Raw genomic sequence first — 18,638 nt, 5'->3', positions numbered from 1 at the left:
ATAAAATAAACTTGGAAAAATAAATTCAAAATAAAATAAATTGAATTCACCTAAAAAAAGCCATAATTTAAATATCATTTAAATTAAGAAAACTCACTTAAAAAACATTAATTTAAATATCCTTTAAATTAATAAAATACTTCATCGACGACGCCCATTCTACATCGTAAAACGAGCTCCAAATAATGACAATGACAACAAGAGAATACATGTGTCCTATCATCATCGGGTGTTTGTCGGGTTCTCTATAGATTCCAATATCGACGGATACGGGCATCTACATTATTATTATTATTATTATTATTATTATTATTATTATTATTATTATTATTATTATTATTATTATTATTATTATTATTATTATTATTATTATTATTATTATTATTATTATTATTTCTTAAACTAGATTTCTGAAGAGTTTTATAGGTCGGAGTCAGCATGATTATAGGAGGAAAATTATGCATGATTGGCCATTTATCATTATTAGAATAAGATTTCTTTCCAATTTTGAATTCAAATTCAATTTGTTCACATATTGTGTAACTATGGAATATGGAATAAAATCGGTATTTTAGGAAAATAGAGAAATTATGATAAACTTTGATAAGTAAGTAAATATTACCTACCATATTGTCATCTATGTGTGAATCACGAGTAATACAGTTGAAGGCTTAAAAACATTAATTGTTATGCTTCTCTCATCCTTCTTTATATTTCGTCATTTTGCATTCTCTTATGGCAAAACACCTCATTTGTAGGTAACATTGTATTCAATTTCTCCAAATATATACCTATTATTTTCACGTCTTTTTTATCTTTTAAAGGTTTTCGCTTCTCAGGTGAATGATGTTAGAGTGAGTGTCCTCAACAATAGTGCGATCACATGATTTGAATATCATTTGTAAATCTCAAATAAGAATACACAAGGGATGATTCTATTATAGTCAACTGACCAACATTAATCGGTAACGATTGGCTTGCTAGAGTTTGACGTTACTGTCGTAGGACGGTGGTGGTCAGTTGATCCCTTAAGGTCACACCTATAGGATGATGCCCTAATCAGTAAAGTTAATTAGTTGTATATTGATACAAGTTAATTAATTCCTTAAATAAGAACAATTTATATTTATAAGAGGAAATATGTATCTTATTGTAATTTGATTAAATAAGATTCGTTTTAGTAATTAAAATGTTTTATCACTAAAATTTGTTTAATGAAACAAATTGTGATTAGAATGAATTATTTTTCCATGGTCCATTTTATAATAAGTAATTATGAATTACTAGACTAATTGTCATGTATAATTAATTAATATACATAATAATATTTAATTGTAAATATGCATTAAAATTAATTAGTAAATTTTGTACATGTTGTATTATACATAATGTGTGACATTAGTACACATGATAAAAATAAAATAGACCATCCTTTACATTATGGGTGCCGAAAAATTGAAGGAATTAGGGGTTAGTGGGTTGTTTGTTTATTGAGACTAAATAAGCAACATTATTACCTAGTCTAATAGGCATGCATACCTATCACATTGTTAAGAACAATTGTGAGAATATATGGGCATGCATAGGCTCCCCAAAAAGGGTGCCCCCCCCCTCCCTGCCCCACCGGTTTTCCCCCTTCATTTTAAGAGAAATTATTCTCTTAATTTGACATTGATTCACATGCAAAATTCTTCGCTCATACTTATTTTTCCTTTCTCTAAAACTTGAGAAGTTTTAATCTAAATTTTTAAAAAATACTACTAATATTATTAATGTGATATATGAGTATTAGTAGTTATTTTGAAGGTAGACTACTAAATGAATATCTAGCAAATATCATTTAGTAGTGATAAGGGCTAATCTTGGGCGCATCTCTTGAGGAGAGTTTCTACATTTGAGACCAAGATTGGAGGATCTTCTATTAACATTTAAGCTCAAGAACAAGTGAAAGTAGGAGACCTTCCTTGTGCCCAAAAAATCTGAAAACAACAATGTAAGAACCATTGTTTTCTTATTATATATCTAATTTAGTTATGCATGCACTAGATCTAAAGAACTCATATTAAAATGTAATTTGTTCACCATTAAAAAAGTCTAATAATAGGTATATGAACCTAACAATTGGTATCAGAGCATTGGATATTGCATGCATAATCGATTTATAGTTTTTTCGAGTTATTAGTAACTTAACTAAAACTAAAAATTTGTGATTTATTAGATAAAGCCACGAAATCTTAATGCATGTTGTATATTCTGATCCTAAAATGTATTTAAGTCATTTTTATGATTTATGCTATTTTATTGCTCATTTTAATGATTTTTAATAATTTTATTACATTTTTATGATTAAAATGGTATTTAAAATGCCAAAAATAGTTAAACATAGTCTCTGACCTTGAATTTTTTATATGAACTCACATGCATATTTTATTTATTGTATATAAAATTTCGAATAAATTTGATTTATTTTGCATGATTTATGATTTTTATGAGATAAAAATCAATTAAATAGAGGTAAAATGGTTAAATATAGTTAAACTTCGAATCAGGCCATGATTTATGATTTTTATGAGATAAAAATAAATTAAATAGAGGTAAAAAGGTTAAATATAGTTAAACTTCGAATCAGGCCATGAAATTTTAATATATTGTCACATGCAAATTTTACTCACTGAGTGTAAAATTAAAGATGAACTTGATTCCTTTCGCAAGATTTATGAATTTTTAGAGTAAAAATGACATAAATAGTGACTATTTTAGCATAAATAGCTAAAACAAATTACATAGCATGAGAAAATTTTTTTAGGTTGCATTTATGTCCCACTTATCAGATATAAAGTTGTAAAATTTATTAGATTAGTTTTTGTATACTTTAGATGTTTTATTTGATAAAACCGATAAATCGCAACTACATTTTTCTTGAAATAAATTCAAAAATTTTAACCATGATTTTTGATATTATAAGTGTCATGGATATATTACAGAATGTTCAAAAATTTAAAATTCAAATTTTGGAATTATTGTAATTTAATTTGGATTTATTTCATAAATGTTATGATTTTAGGGTCAAAAATTGTGTAATGACTAATTTTTGAGACCTAAGAGTTAGGATAATTAACTTAGACTAAAATTATATTTAGTATTATTTAGATATTTTAATAAGTTAAAATCGTGCATTTCCATGAAACCGGGTTATATAATCGATATAAGTTAAATAGGGCGATTTGGCACATAATTTGGCATATTAAATACATATTATAATGCTGCATATTTCATTGTTGAATGTCATATTTTATTTATGTAATTTTGAATTATGTAATTTATCATAGTATGGCCTTAGTTTTTAATCAATATTGCCCGTAATGTAAGGGGATATTGATTCGGTTGTAATTTATTGTGATCTCGTATCACTTTTATTTTTACTAGTTTTTCATATTACAAATTTATAATAGGAATAGCTATGTATTTTATTATTATTTGTAATTCCGAAGTTCCTTCAAGACGATGTCATTCGGAAAGGCGTTCCGACGAAGACGGTGTTCTAGGGATGCGTGCCACTTGAAGATTCAAGGGACCAAAGAAGTTGGTTTCCGAATTTGTAATAGATTATTTGATTTTCTATTTTAGGATGGCCATACTAGGAAGTTTTATTTTGCTTTGCATTTCTTTTAATATGTTGCATGCATTGCCAAATCGCCATAACAACACATGCATATCATATCGAGTTTTTCGACTGTGTCAATTAAAATTATCGATAATTCGACCTTTTAGCTCATTTAAAATTGATAGATAATAAATTGACATGACCTCTCACTGATTTTAAAATTAAGATTAGCCTTACCAAATAGTAGGACCCATGAATCCCCGTGACATTTGGGGTAGGTTCGGTTTTTCCGAGGTGCCTTCATTTATCATTGGGTAAGTGGGGTAATAAAACGTTATTACACTCAAAATTTGGTTGGTCTCAACGGGATATTATGACTAGTCTTATGTTCCGGGGCTTGAGATGAGTTTTATGAAAAACATCGACCGAGAGTTCTGAAGTAGAATCAATTAAAGAGTTAATTCACCAAATTTTTATTAGTATGGGATGTATCGGTTTTGTATAAAGATGGATCTCGGAATCATTTATTATAGTTGGGTAGATGTCACTATATAAATGCTATACATGTAAATATACAAGTATTATAACGATAAATGTTAATTGTTTCCTTCATCTCCGTTTTTGTAGTTATTTATTATCCGCAATGGATTCATCTAATACTCTTACACCGATCACCATTAATTCATAACTCCAATCATTCAATGAAAAACGCTCCTTGCATGACAATGATACGACTAGAGAACTACGCTTTGGCATTGGTGAAAAGGAAATCTTTGCTACCTTACCACTTCCACACCTCCCACTCCCATATTCATGCCCACCTCTTTGGTAAGAGAATCTTGTGAGGAGAATCTCACAAATTCCATGGCATCCTTGTTTGTAGAAGCGAGGAGAAATATCATATTGAGTGGGAGTTCTAGCAAGAATGTCCTTGCAACTGAAAGGAGTAATGATATTATTAAAGGAAAGGCAAAGAAGGGTAAGAAACCCAAACCCGATTATGGATTGGAAGTGGTTAGTGAGACTACCACAACCAAAACCAAGAAGGGTGCCCAATCCTACGATGGATGTCATTACTGTAATGTCATAAGCCATTGGAAGCGAAATTGCTCCAAGTATTTGGCAGATATCAAAGCTAGACTTGTCACTCCAGTCGGGGTTAACTCGGTTGAGTAATCTGGAAGCACTTAGCAAGGGTGACGTGGATCTCCGATTAGCAAATGGATCTAGAGTAGCCGCCATTTCAAAAGGAACCTATGTGATTGCCTTAGCTAAGTGATTTTAAGTTGCATCTACATGATTGTTATTATGTACCCACTTTGTCTAAAAACATTATTTCCATTTCTATATTTACATGGAAGGATTTTTCTTTCGCCATAAAAAACAATCGTTGTATTTTGTTTAAAATGACTTGGCCGTAAGCCAAGCCACTTCTATAAATGGTATTTATGTTTTAGACACTTCCAACTCAACTAAAGATATCTATAACATACAATCCAAAAGACTCATAATAAGTGACCCAAATGATTCTTACATTTGGCTTTTTCGAATAGGTCATATAAATGAGAAACGCATTAAAAGGCTAGTGTCGACTGGATTTATTGGACCATTTGATTTTCAATCATATGGAATATGCGAATCTTTTCTCCTTGGCAAAATAATTCGTGCTCCCTTTAATGGTAAAAGGACACGAGCAAGTGATTTATTGGGACTAATACATACCGATGAATGTGGTCCAATGAGTATCGCCGCTAGGGGAAATTATGACTACTTCGTCACTTTTACCGATGATTTAAGTAGATATGGGTATGTTTACTTAAACATAAAAGTGAAGCATTTGAGAAATTTAAAGAATTTCTAAGTGACGTAGAGAACCAATTGAACAAAAGTATTAAAGCATTATGATCCGATCATAGTGCCGAATATCTAAGTAATGAATTTGATTCTCACTTATGGATTATGACCTTGTGTCACTACCTATTAGATCAAACTAATATGAGTCGGGTTGAGTTGTCGGACCCACTTTTGGGGATTTGCAATCCAAAACGGACACATTATTTTAAACGAAAGGTCAACCTGGAGATACCTAAAATAGCAAGTCTATTTAACAAATGACATGAATCAAACTGCCATAATAGAGCTGATCTATTTATGAGCTAACATGTTAGTCTAGACGAACTTATATTACTTCACCATATATGTTTGTAGCTCACAAAGCTATCTCTTAAGAAGATAGAAGTATTTCTAAGAGATAGAGTGGGAGTAGATTGTCACAAACATGTCTTATAGTTAATGTGTTACTGTTTGAAAGTAATGGAACTATAATCTATTGAGATAGAGTGGGAGTAAAGTATACATCTCTTATTGTTAATATGTTACTTTTCGAAAGTAATGTAATTATGACCTATTGAATGATCAATTGCGAGTAGTCCCAAATCGACTTTGTTGCATAAAAGCCATAGCATTACAATCCCAAACTAATAAAAAAAATTTACTCAAGAGTAGATTTACTTTAAGGCGATGGTCTCTTTAAAGTAAATAAAGCTTTGGAGTACCTAAAAGCATAGATCGACATGAAGATGTTAATCAAGATAAATCATGTTAGGAATTGCCACATTTCATTTTGATAAAGAATGGCAAATGATATTAAAAATTCGCTTTTCTAAAATGGGAATACGGAACACAAAACCTTAGATAAAGATATAAGAATCCTAACACATTATGCAAAGCTTACTTAAGCGATCCTAGAATGGTCTTAAGCAAGCATCAAAGGATTGTAATAATGATACTTTTCGTTCATGTGATAATTGAGAATGGTTTCATTCACATTGTTGAAGAATCATGTTTATACATGAAGTTAAGTGGGAGCCAGTATTATTTTTCCTATGTCTTATATGTTGATAACATATTAGTCATTGAGAATAATGTACCAATGCTCTCCCCTATAAAAGAGTGATTGAGAGACTAGGAAAAGGTGAGTTGTGTTCTAGATTTCCGAATCTATGTGTTAAATTTGAGAAAATATTGACACTTAGATAATAAGTATCTTATATTGATAAGATTCTTTATCTGTTTAGCATCAACAAGATTGAGTAGGTTATTCATATTGATGAAAGTGGAATTACTATGATAGAGTCATAGTCATTCACTGAACCTAAATAAATTGTTGATCACATGAAATCAATTGCTAATGTTTCCGCTATTAGAACGATCATGTATGCCATTATATGCACATGCCGTGATAAATCATATGCTTGGAGCAGAGGCGGCCCATGGGTAGAGCAATTCAGCTCTCTGCACAGGGGACCCATAAGATAAAGGGCCCCAAATTTTTAAGTCCAGCCCATTAATTTGTAGAAAGAAAAAAAATCATCATCAATTTATCATGGGCCCTAAACAACACACTAAATAAGGCCTATCTTTACTTATTCGGCAAAGTATGTGGGCTTTGTCCATTTCATCAAATCCAATCTATAAAGTCATATTCAATCCATTTTGTTATTCCCTCCTTTCAATCTTCATCTTGGATCTTAAAATCATATTCACTCCATTTTGTTATTTCGTCTTAACAATCTTCACCTTGAAAAAAATATATTTATATGTATATAAACTTGTTTCAATTTTATTGAATCTACCACCTCTACTACAATAAAATATGATTTTTTTTTGGAGGGGTGTGTGTTATAGTATCAGTATTCATAATTTTTTCTAAGTTGATTTCTTAGTTGTTTCGAGGGATGTATAATTCCATTGTTTTTCTCATATTCTTTGATTAATATAGTTGATAAATTTACTCTGAGTGACTTTGTTTTAAGGCCGCTATTTTAAAATTAATAGTGAAAATTGCACCGAAAATTTACGGATTTTATGTTACAATTTCGAGATCTTTTCTCAAATTTAGTTGTGTTTTAGTTCATGTAAATGAAGAAGGGTCACTTCCCATGAAATTTAGGACACGGGACACGCTATTTAAATTTAATAAAAAAAACATATTTTATGGTTATAAATAACGTATGATTTTATTTTTGTAATGTATTTGACTCTAAATTTAAAATATTTGATACTAAATTTAGATAACTGAAGGTAAAATTCGACCTTAACTATAACTAATTCTAATTTCGCACCCAAACAATCTTCTAATCAATCTCTTTTGAGAATTTTATCCTCGTGTAAACTATACCATAATTAGGCGTGTGTCTAACGAGTGTCGGGTGTCGGACACGGTGTCGGACACGAAACGGCTAGTTTAAGGCCGCCAATGAATATTTCGAACAGGGCCACTGAAATTCATTGGCCGCCCCTGGCTTGGAGCATAATAAGTCAATAACAAGTTAATTCGAATGAAGGTCTTTTGAAAGCCTTAAAGAACATCCTTTAATATTCTTGAGGAGAATTGAGGATTCATTCTTATGTTTGGATGATATACTAAGGTGTGTGTTGAAGGGTTACACAAATTCTAGTTTCCAAACCTATAAGGATTTATCGAAATCCTAGGCTGATTTTATTGACTTAGGAGTAAGAGACTAGAGAAATGTTTTAGTTTCAACCATTGCAAGTTCTACAAACAAAGTTTAAGTACATTGTGATAATATGGTCAACGTAGGGAATGAGAGTAAATCCCTCTACCAAAGACTTTATCACAAGTTATATGATAACAGTGGGAGCATATTCCAAGTATAAGAGCCCAAGTCTGGTAAGAAGACTAGACATATACTTAGATAAATTCATGTCATTAGAAACAACATTGAATAGGAGGAAATAACAATTTATAAAGTTGGAATATATGGATACATGGTATATCCACTTACCAAGATTTTATTTCAATTTAACTAGTGTAAAATGTACACTATAAATTATAAGATATGAAGTAGCAATAAGGTATTGACTATTCATATATGATAATCGCATTTATCGTTTGAGTTTCTTTAAACTCATCCATTACTTTGTTATATCGAAATGGGTTGTTGAGACAATATTGAACCTCATTGAAGTGAACTGGATTGACATAGTATGCGCCCCTGGTTACTTATAGGAGGTGACGTCTCGAAGTGACTAGAGTGTGATGCGATTGATGGCAAGTTCAAGTGCCATAGGGTCATATGGGATGACTAGTCGATCACATAGAGCATCAGTTGTATGAGACACTCTGTCCGTGATGACCGCTTATAGAGTTCTGGAAATTCATAAAGCCTGGTCGTGGCAAAAGCTACTATAGTATTCTTATGAGTCGATTCTTTTTACTAGAGACTATTCGCCCAAGTTGGCACAAGTTTCTGATTGGCTTTGATTTATACTCTACGACTGTCGTAACTGAAGTCAAATGAGTGTATTTTGGATCATGATGATCTGTGGCTAAACGAAGGGAATAGTGCAATAGGAATTGTCCACCCCCTTGTCAGGATTGTTAAAAATCTCAGGGCCACTCGAGGAGTAGTGAACTGGAAATGCGCGGCCACGATCGGAAGGTATCTACGGTAGATAATTCCGATCAGACAATTACTCTCCAGATCGAAGAAATCACTCATGATATGATCGAATGCAAGTACGACCTGCAAGACACCTTGCATTGAGTAGGAGATAGTAATAGGACAAGAGAATTGGTGACGCACACTTGTCTCGGACAAGTGGGAGATTGTTGGAGTGAGTGTCCTCAACAATAGTGCGATCACATGATTTGAATATCATTTGTAAATCTCAAATAAGAATACACAAGGGATGATTCTATTATAGTCAACGGACCAACATTAATCGGTAACGATTGGCTTGCTAGAGTTTGACGTTACTGTTGTAGGACGGTGGTGGTCAGTTGATCCCTTAAGGTCACACCTATAGGATGATGCCCTAATCAGTAAAGTTAATTAGTTGTATATTGATACAAGTTAATTAATTCCTTAAATAAGAACAATTTATATTTATGAGACGAAATATATATCTTATTGTAATTTGATTAAATAAGATTCGTTTTAGTAATTAAAATGTTTTATTACTAAAATTTGTTTAATGAAACAAATTGTGATTAGAATGAATTATTTTTCCATGGTCCATTTTATAATATGTAATTATGAATTACTAGACTAATTGTCATGTATAATTAATTAATATACATAATGATATTTAATTGTAAATATGCATTAAAATTAATTAGTAAATTTTGTACATGTTGTATTATACATAATGTGTGACATTAGTACACATGACAAAAATAAAATACCACCCTTTACATTATGGGTGCCGAAAAATTGAAGGAATTAGAGGTTAGTGGGTTGTTTGTTTATTGAGACTAAATAAGCAACATTATTACCTAGTCTAATAGGCATGCATACCTATCACATTGTTAAGAACAATTGTGAAAATATATGGGCATACATAGGTTCCCCCAAAAGGGTGCGCCTCCACCGGTTTTCCCCCTTCATTTTAAGTGAAATTATTCTCTTAATTTGACATTGATTCACATGCAAAATTCTTCTCTCATACTTATTTTTCCTTTCTCTAAAACTTGAGAAGTTTTAATCTAAATTGTTCAAAAATACTACTAATATTATTAATGTAATATATGAGTATTAGTAGTCATTTTTAAGGTAGACTACTAAATGAATATCTAGTAAATATTATTTAGTAGTGATAAAGGCTAATTTTGGGTGCATCTCTTGAGGAGGGTTTCTACATTTGAGACCAAGATTGGAGGATCTTCCATTGACATTTAAGCTCAAGAACAAGTGAAGGTAGGAGACCTTCCTTGTGCCCAAAAAATCCGAAAACAACAATGTAAGAATAAGATATCTAATTTAGTTATGCATGCACTAGATCTAAAGAACTCATATTAAAATGTTAATTTGTTCACCATTAGAAAAGTCTAATAATAGGTATATGAACCTAACAAATGAAACTTCGATGAGTATTCGACATTGACGAAATCATGGTAATTAGTTGATAATTTCGTTAACTTTGAAGGTAAATGACGCACCTGCTATTATCTATGATCGAAGATATCTCAAATTTTATATACTCCGTATCTTATACAATTGTTTTACTTTATAGTTTACCTTAAATTCATTTGTACCATTTCTAACAATAAATTTTCATTTGTTAAATAAGTTTCAGTTTTTTTTTTCTCTTATAGACTCATATACTCCGTAATCTAGAGTCCTTTTGATTTTTATATGAAGACATTTTTTGGAGGAGATCATGTGATTATCAAACAAGATTGGTTAGAGTTTGTGAATTCGATTTGATATTGTGGTTTGCTACTTGGTGTTGTTATTCGGTTTCAACCCATCCAATCCAAATGAAGTATGTGCTATATTCAGAACCACAATAAAACCATCGTCTATTTCTGTCACTCATATTTTATCAAGTTACGAATATGATATTTTTTAAATAATCCACGTTAATTTCATTGAGACCGTCTCACACAATAATTACTGTAAATACACAAATTCTCATTATAGATGGGAGATATCCTTCTATAGTTATAGACGGACCAAATATCCACCTACTTTAAGCACAAGACAAGCAACAAGTTGCATGGTGGGACCCAAAAATGTCACCAATTTAAGCATATTTGACCCGTCTTTCACTTTAGACAGATATATACGTCTATAGTGAGACTAATTGATGTAAACATTAAGACCGAAAACAAACACCAATGCACAATTAAGATGTAAGGAGTAAATGATGAGTATTGTGAGACTTGTGGGGTAATATCCGTATAAGACCCTCTAAATTTAGGACTATAACGTAAATTTAGCATGCGATTATCGTCATAAAACATAAATACAATAGAGAAACGATAAGGAACAAGAATTAACCTCGGGTCCTTTATAGTGCAGCGTAAAGAACAGAAATCAAACGAGATTCCCTCCTAATTGTTGCACCCAAGACTTGTCCGAGATATGCCCTTGTGCTAGATGGTGTTCTCCGATTGCCTTGCAATATTGGGAGAACTTGTTGTGAGGTTTTCGAGATGTGAGATCTAGGTTTCAGAGAGAAAATGTCTCCAAAACCCTAGTTTTCTGTAAAATGAAATTGTCTAGGTCAAAAGGAGAGGGAGTCTCTCCTTTTGTTAACCTCGGCCAGCCGTGGGTTTGCATGGGGAAGTGGGCTTCCACTTCCTCTTAATTTTACCTCGTGGTCCGGCTCATAAATTGCTAAATGTATATGACGCGGTTTATTATAAACTGTTATCGGTTATCGGAAATTAAGGCATCAGCTAATAATACGGGTTAGCTGAATTATTAATACGTGTCCGACAAAACAGTATTGTATAATTATATTCAATATACATTTAATTAAATATAAAACGCTTATATTTAATTTTACGAATTAACTGGTTAATTCGCCTTAGCCCATGATATTTAATCCGTATTAAATATAATATCTCAACATCACATATTTGACTAATTACTAGTCAAATAACTCGGACTAACTGGTTAGTCAATTTTGGCATCTACATGACAGTATTTTCATACCGTCACATCTCTCGAACGTATCCTATAGGTGTGACTTTTAGGGACCGGTTGATCACCGCCATCAGTATGACAATAACGTCAAACTTATCTAGCAAGCCAACCGTTATTGATAAACGTGGATCAAGTGATAATAATACCAAAAGTATGCCTTTTGATCCTTTTAGAGGTTTATAAGTCCTTGCACTAACTGTTAAGGACACCAACCCCAACAAGCTCCCACTTGTCCGTACAAGTGTATGTGCAATGACGTTATCCGCACTAAGTGGAGGACACAAGCTCCAACAAACTCCCACTTGTCCGTACAAGTGTATGTGCGATAACCGATTCTCATATTCATTTAAAATCTCTCCCACTCAATGTAAAACAATTTGCAGATCCGGATCCGCAAAGGTCGTATTTTACAATCGATCCGTATCAAGAGTGGTTTCCCCGACTAGAGAGTAACTTAACCGATAAAACGAATCCGTATCCGAGCATGGCCATGCATTTCGATTCTGACTCCTCGAGTGGCCCCGAGAAATATCGAGTACGATAAAGGCTGAATATTTCCTTCAACTCGAACTCCTTCCGATCTAAGCACGGCATGAAATGACCCAGAAAAAATCTACTTGGCCCCTGTTACGGATGACCGTGAGAAAGAAACCAAAGTCACCCAAAATCTGCCGTAGTCTCAAGAGACAATCGATAGTCAAAAGAATCGACTCTTAGGATCACCATGGAAGTCCTATCCACGCCAAGCAACGAATGTTATAAAACATTTAGGACTCCACGTCGATGTCACAAATGTGTCCTACGAAATATCCGTATAAATCGCCTCTGTGATTGGTCGGTCAACCGGTTGACTTATGGCTCGTTGAACCCACCATCAACCAACGTCACAAAATAATTGCCGAGTTATCAGCTCATGTGGGCAATTAAGGATTTGAAAAGATATAATGTTCGTTCGAGTTCACTTTGTGGTGTTCAAAATTTGTCGTACAAATCCACATGACAAACAAAATATATATATAAAATATCAAAACAATGATGTCGTATAGAGTACAAGAGAGAATGAATCTGATCCATAAAAGAGTACTACAACTTAGGAACACGTTTAATTCCCATGGAATTAACATGCCCTTCATGCTTATCTTGTCGTAATGCTTTAGTGAGAGGATATGCTATGTTATCATCTGTAGCAATCTTTTCTATCACTACTTCCTTTTGCTCCACGTAATCCAGGATTAGATGAGCTTTCCGTTGTACATGTCTAGACTTGTTGCTAGACTTTGGCTCCTTAGCTTGGAAGATGGCACCACTATTATCGCAATAGATGGTGATCGGGTCATTCGAACTAGGCACTGCAGAGAGCCCATGTAAGAATTGACGCATCCATATCGCTTCCTTTGTAGCCTCAGACGCGGCATAGTACTCGGACTCAGTCGTAGAATCTCTTTGTGATTTGTTTGAACTCTTCGGTGACTCTGCAGCGCCATTAAGAGTAAAACGAATCGGACCGAGATTTGAGTCATCTCGATCCGTTTGGAAGCTAGCATCTCGTAACCTTAGGTTTGCGCATAGCTTTTGATCGCCTGCATAAGTCAATGCCCAATCTTTAGTCCTCCGTAGGTACTTAAGAATGTTCTTTGACCAGCCAATGTGGTTCACCTGGATCTTTGTTGGAATCGAATTGTCATACTCAATGCATATGCCACGTCCGGACGTGTGCATATCATGGCATACATGATTGATCCTATTTCCGAGGCATAAGGAATCCGTGTCATGCGCTCTTTCTCTTCCGGTGTCTCTGGTGCCCGAGACTTGCTCAAATGCACCCCTGGAGCCATAGGAAGAAACCCCTTCTTGGAGTTAGTCATGCTTAATCTCTCTAGGACTTTGTCTATGTAAGACTCGGGCGAGAGATAACATCCGTCGTGATCTATCTCGATAGATACGGATGCCTAGAATTCTTTGTGCCTCTCCCGGATCTTTCATCTGGAAATGGTTTTTCAACCATACTTTCACCGAAGTTAAGAGAGGTATGTCATTCCCAATCAGGAGTATGTCGTCAACATACAATATTAGGAAGACAATCTTGCTCCCACTCGACTTGATATATAGACATGGTTCCTCGACCGATCGAGTAAATCCATTATCTTTTATCACTTGGTCGAAGCGATGATTCCAACTCCTTGATGCTTGCTTAAGTCCATAAATGGGACGCTTAAGCTTGCACACTTTCTTAGGATGTTTTGGATCGATGAAACCTTCGGGTTGTACCATGTACAACTCTTCCTCCAAAAAGCCGTTTAAGAAGGCGGTTTTCACGTCCATTTGCCAAATTTCATAGTCATGAAAAGCGGCAATCGCTAAGATAATCCGAATGGAACGCAGCATAACTACGGGTGCAAAAATCTCATCGTAGTGCAAACCTGGCACTTGGGTGAAACCTTTAGCAACTAGTCGTGCTTTGTAGATATCTTGTTGACCTTCCACAGAATGCTTTATCTTGTAAAGCCATTTGCATTGAAGGGGACGAACCTTAGCGGGTAAGTCAACAAGATCCCACACGTTGTTCTCATACATGGAGTCCATCTCGGATTGCATGGCCTCAAGCCATAGCTTTGAGTCGAGAACTTGTCATGGCACCTTTATAGGTTGCGGGTTCACTACTCGTTAAGAGTAGAACGTCATCTATGTCATGTTCCTCGACCATACCAATGTATCTGTCCGGAGGAATAGAGACTCTTCCCGACCTCCTAGGTTCCTCGGGAATGTTAACGCGCAGCGGGATTGAAGGAATAGGTTCCTCCAATGGTTGCTCGGTATCTGGTTGGAACCTCGACAGGTCGAAGGTTCTATCACTCTTTGCATTCTCGAGAAATTCCTTCTCTAAGAATGTCGCACTAGCCGCAACAAAAACACGTTGTTCGGTTGGCGAATAAAAGTAATGACCAAGCGTTCCTTTAGGATAACCTATAAAGTATGTCTTGACCGATCGCGGGCCGAGCTTATCCTCGTGTCTCCACTTGACATAAGCTTCGCAGCCCCAAACCCGTATAAAGGACAAGTTAGGGACCGTTCCCTTCCATAGTTCATATGGAGTCTTGTCATGAGCTTTAGACGGACTTCGGTTAAGTATTAGAGCGTGACAAAAGAGCATAACCCCATAATGAATCGAGGTAAAACCGTGTGACTCATCATGGATCGAACCATATCAAGTAGTGTTCGATTTCTCCGTTCGGACACACCATTCAACCGAGGTGTTCCGGTGGAGTTAAGCGTAGGGCAATCCCGAGTCCTTTAGGTGTTGATCAAACTCGTGAGAAAGATACTCGCCACCACGATCCGAACGTAGTGTTTTTATCTTTCTACCCAATAGGTTCTGTACCCTATTTTGGTATTCCTTGAATTTCTCAAAGGATTCACTTTTGTGCTTCATTAAGTAGACATAGCCATATCTACTCAAATCGTCCGTGAAAGTGATGAAATACCTATAGCCTTCTCGTGCGGTGATTGACATAGGACCACATACATCTGTGTGTATGAGCCCTAATAGGTCAGCAGGGCGCATTCCAACACCTTTGAAGGAAATCCGAGTCATCTTACCGATGAGACATGATTCACACGTGCCATATGATTGAAAATCAAAAGCCGAGATAGCTCCATGTTTGATGAGCTGTTTTACGCGTTTCTCATTAATGTGTCCCATACGGCAGTGCCATAGATACGTTTGATCTTTGTCACCAACCTTTAACTTTTTATTCATTACGTGTAATATTTCCGTGGTCTGATCTAAAACATAAATTCCGTTCATGGAGCGCTTGCCAGTAAATCATATCGTGTAATGAGAAAATGCAAGCATTATTTTCTATTACAAATGAAAAACCAAGTTTATCAAGCGCAGAAACTGAAATAATGTTTTTGGAAAGACTAGGTACATAATAGCAGTCATATAATGACAACTCAAATCCGCTAGGAAGCTGGATCACATATGTCCCCTTGGAGATGGCAGCTACTCTTGCTCCATTCCCAACACGCAGGTCCACCTCACCCTTTACGAGGGGTTCGAGATTTCGGAGCCCCTGCACATGATTACACAGATGAGAACCACAACCAGTATCAAGTACCCAAGTTCCGTAACTTGCGTGGTTAATCTCAATCATATGAATAAAAGTAGAAGAAGAGGAAGACATACCCAACAGTTTAACACGACTGCCTTTAAGTCCTCATGATAAACGGGACATGTGCGTCTCCAATGCCCAGTCTTGTGGCAATGATGGCATTCCATGTTTTCATTCTTGCTCTTTGTCGTGCCTGATGAGTTGCTCGACTCACCAGGCCCACTCTTACCTGAACCCGACTTCTTGAACTTCGCCTTACCTACTGCTAGGTTTGCCTGAGCTTTGCCTTTACCCTTTCCCTTGTTTGTCACAACGAGAACATCCTGTTTCATGCTCCCCCTGAACTTCATGTCCTTCTCGGTCGTACGAGGAGGAGTGCGATTCATGGGGAGTTTTCTTCAAATCATTCATATAGTAATTCGCTCTAAATTGCGAATAACCATCGTGGAGTGAGTGAAGTATGCGGTCAATCACAATGTTCTCGCTGATCTTACAATCAAAGGTCTCCAGCTTCTCGACATTCTCAATCATGCTGAGAATGTGTGGGCTAACCGGTTGGCCCTTCTGGAGTCTCGCATCAAAGAAGCGAGTGGTATGCTCATAAGTCACGATTCTCGGTGCTTTCGAGAATTCCTTAGTGAGCGTGGTGAAAATCTTGTTTGCACTTTGAGCTATGAAGCGTTTCTGCAAATTGGATTCCATTGCAAAATAAGTACGTTCTTTACCGCACCCGCTTCCATGGCGAAATCGTTATACTTGTCGATTTCGTTAATTTCAGCCGTGGGGCCTGGGTTTGGTGGGATGGGCTCAATCACCTTTTTATGATCAAAATTCATGTGATAAAACCGCTTCTATCATTTAATTTTAATCCATTACAATCCGTTACTTTAAAAGCGCTTTAAAATAACTTAATGGTACGTGGTGAACCGTTTCACAATCATAGCGAGTGTACAATATCCGTATAATGTACATATTAAGGCCAAACGAAAATTTAAAACAAAAGAATAAATTTTCAAAGCTGCCAGAAAAGAAAACCCTCGATCCAGGGACATAAGTGCTCGATCGAGGAAACAAAAGGACTCGATCGGTGAAGCGCAAGTCGATCGAGAGGGTTGCCAAAACAGAAAGTGCTCGATCGACTAAACTGGTGGTCGATCGAGTACCTTTATCAACAAATCTGCTCGATCGAGTACGAGGACAACTCGATCGAGCAGTAGGGTTTTGAAAAGGGGTCGATCGAGTACAACAGGGACTCGATCGAGTAAAAACATGTCAGAAAAACCATTCGATCGACTAAAAACATGCTCGATCGAGGGAAAAAGTTTCTGGAAAACATAAAACCCTCGTGAAAACAGTTTGACAAAACAAAATCAATTGCAATTTTGATCAAAAACGCATCAAAAACAATTTAACAATTGACAAAACTTGACATGTTGCTGTAATCTCCGTATAAAACAACAATATGTAAAAGATCAAATCGAAAATCACACAAAACAACCGTGTAATATCATGTCACAGTTAAAAAAAAATCCAGCCGTGTATACATGGCACGGTTTTCGAGATAAAACACAACCGTTTCAAAATCGTTTTATGAAAAACACATAGAAAAATTTACGTGGCCTCGCTCTGATACCACTTGTGGGGTAATATCCGTATAAGACCCTCTAAATTTAGGACTATAACGTAAATTTAGCATGCGATTATCGTCATAAAACATAAATACAATAGAGAAATGATAAGGAACAAGAATTAACCTCGGGTCCTTTATAGTGCGGCGTAAAGAACAGAAATCAAACGAGATTCCCTCCTAATTGTTGCACCCAAGACTTGTCCGAGATATGCCCTTGTGCTAGATGGTGTTCTCCGATTGCCTTGCAATATTGGGAGAACTTGTTGTGAGTTTTTCTCGAGATGTGAGATCTAGGTTTTGAGAGAAAATGTCTCCAAAACCCTAGTTTTACGTAAAATGAAATTGTCTAGGTCAAAAGGAGAGGAGTCTCTCCTTTTGTTAACCTCGGCCAGCCGTGGGTTTGCATGGGGAAGTGGGCTTCCACTTCCTCTTAATTTTACCTCGTGGTCCGGCTCATAAATTGCTAAATGTATATGACGCGGTTTATTATAAATCGTTATCGGTTATCGGAAATTAAGGCATCGCTAATAATACGGGTTAGTGAATTATTAATACGTGTCCGACAAAAAAGTATTGTATAATTATATTCAATATACATTTAATTAAATATAAAACGCTTATATTTAATTTTACGAATTAACTAGTTAATTCGCCTTAGCCCATGATATTTAATCCGTATTAAATATAATATCTCAACATCACATATTTGACTAATTACTAGTCAAATAACTCGGACTAACTGGTTAGTCAGATTTGGCATCTACATGACTGTATTTTCATACCGTCACATCTCTCGAACGTATCCTATAGGTGTGACTTTTAGGGACCAGTTG

This window comes from Silene latifolia, chromosome Y (genome assembly GCF_048544455.1).
Source record: "Silene latifolia isolate original U9 population chromosome Y, ASM4854445v1, whole genome shotgun sequence".
In the NCBI taxonomy this organism is placed as follows: Eukaryota; Viridiplantae; Streptophyta; class Magnoliopsida; order Caryophyllales; family Caryophyllaceae; genus Silene; species Silene latifolia.
Note: the sequence above shows the minus strand (reverse complement) of the source record.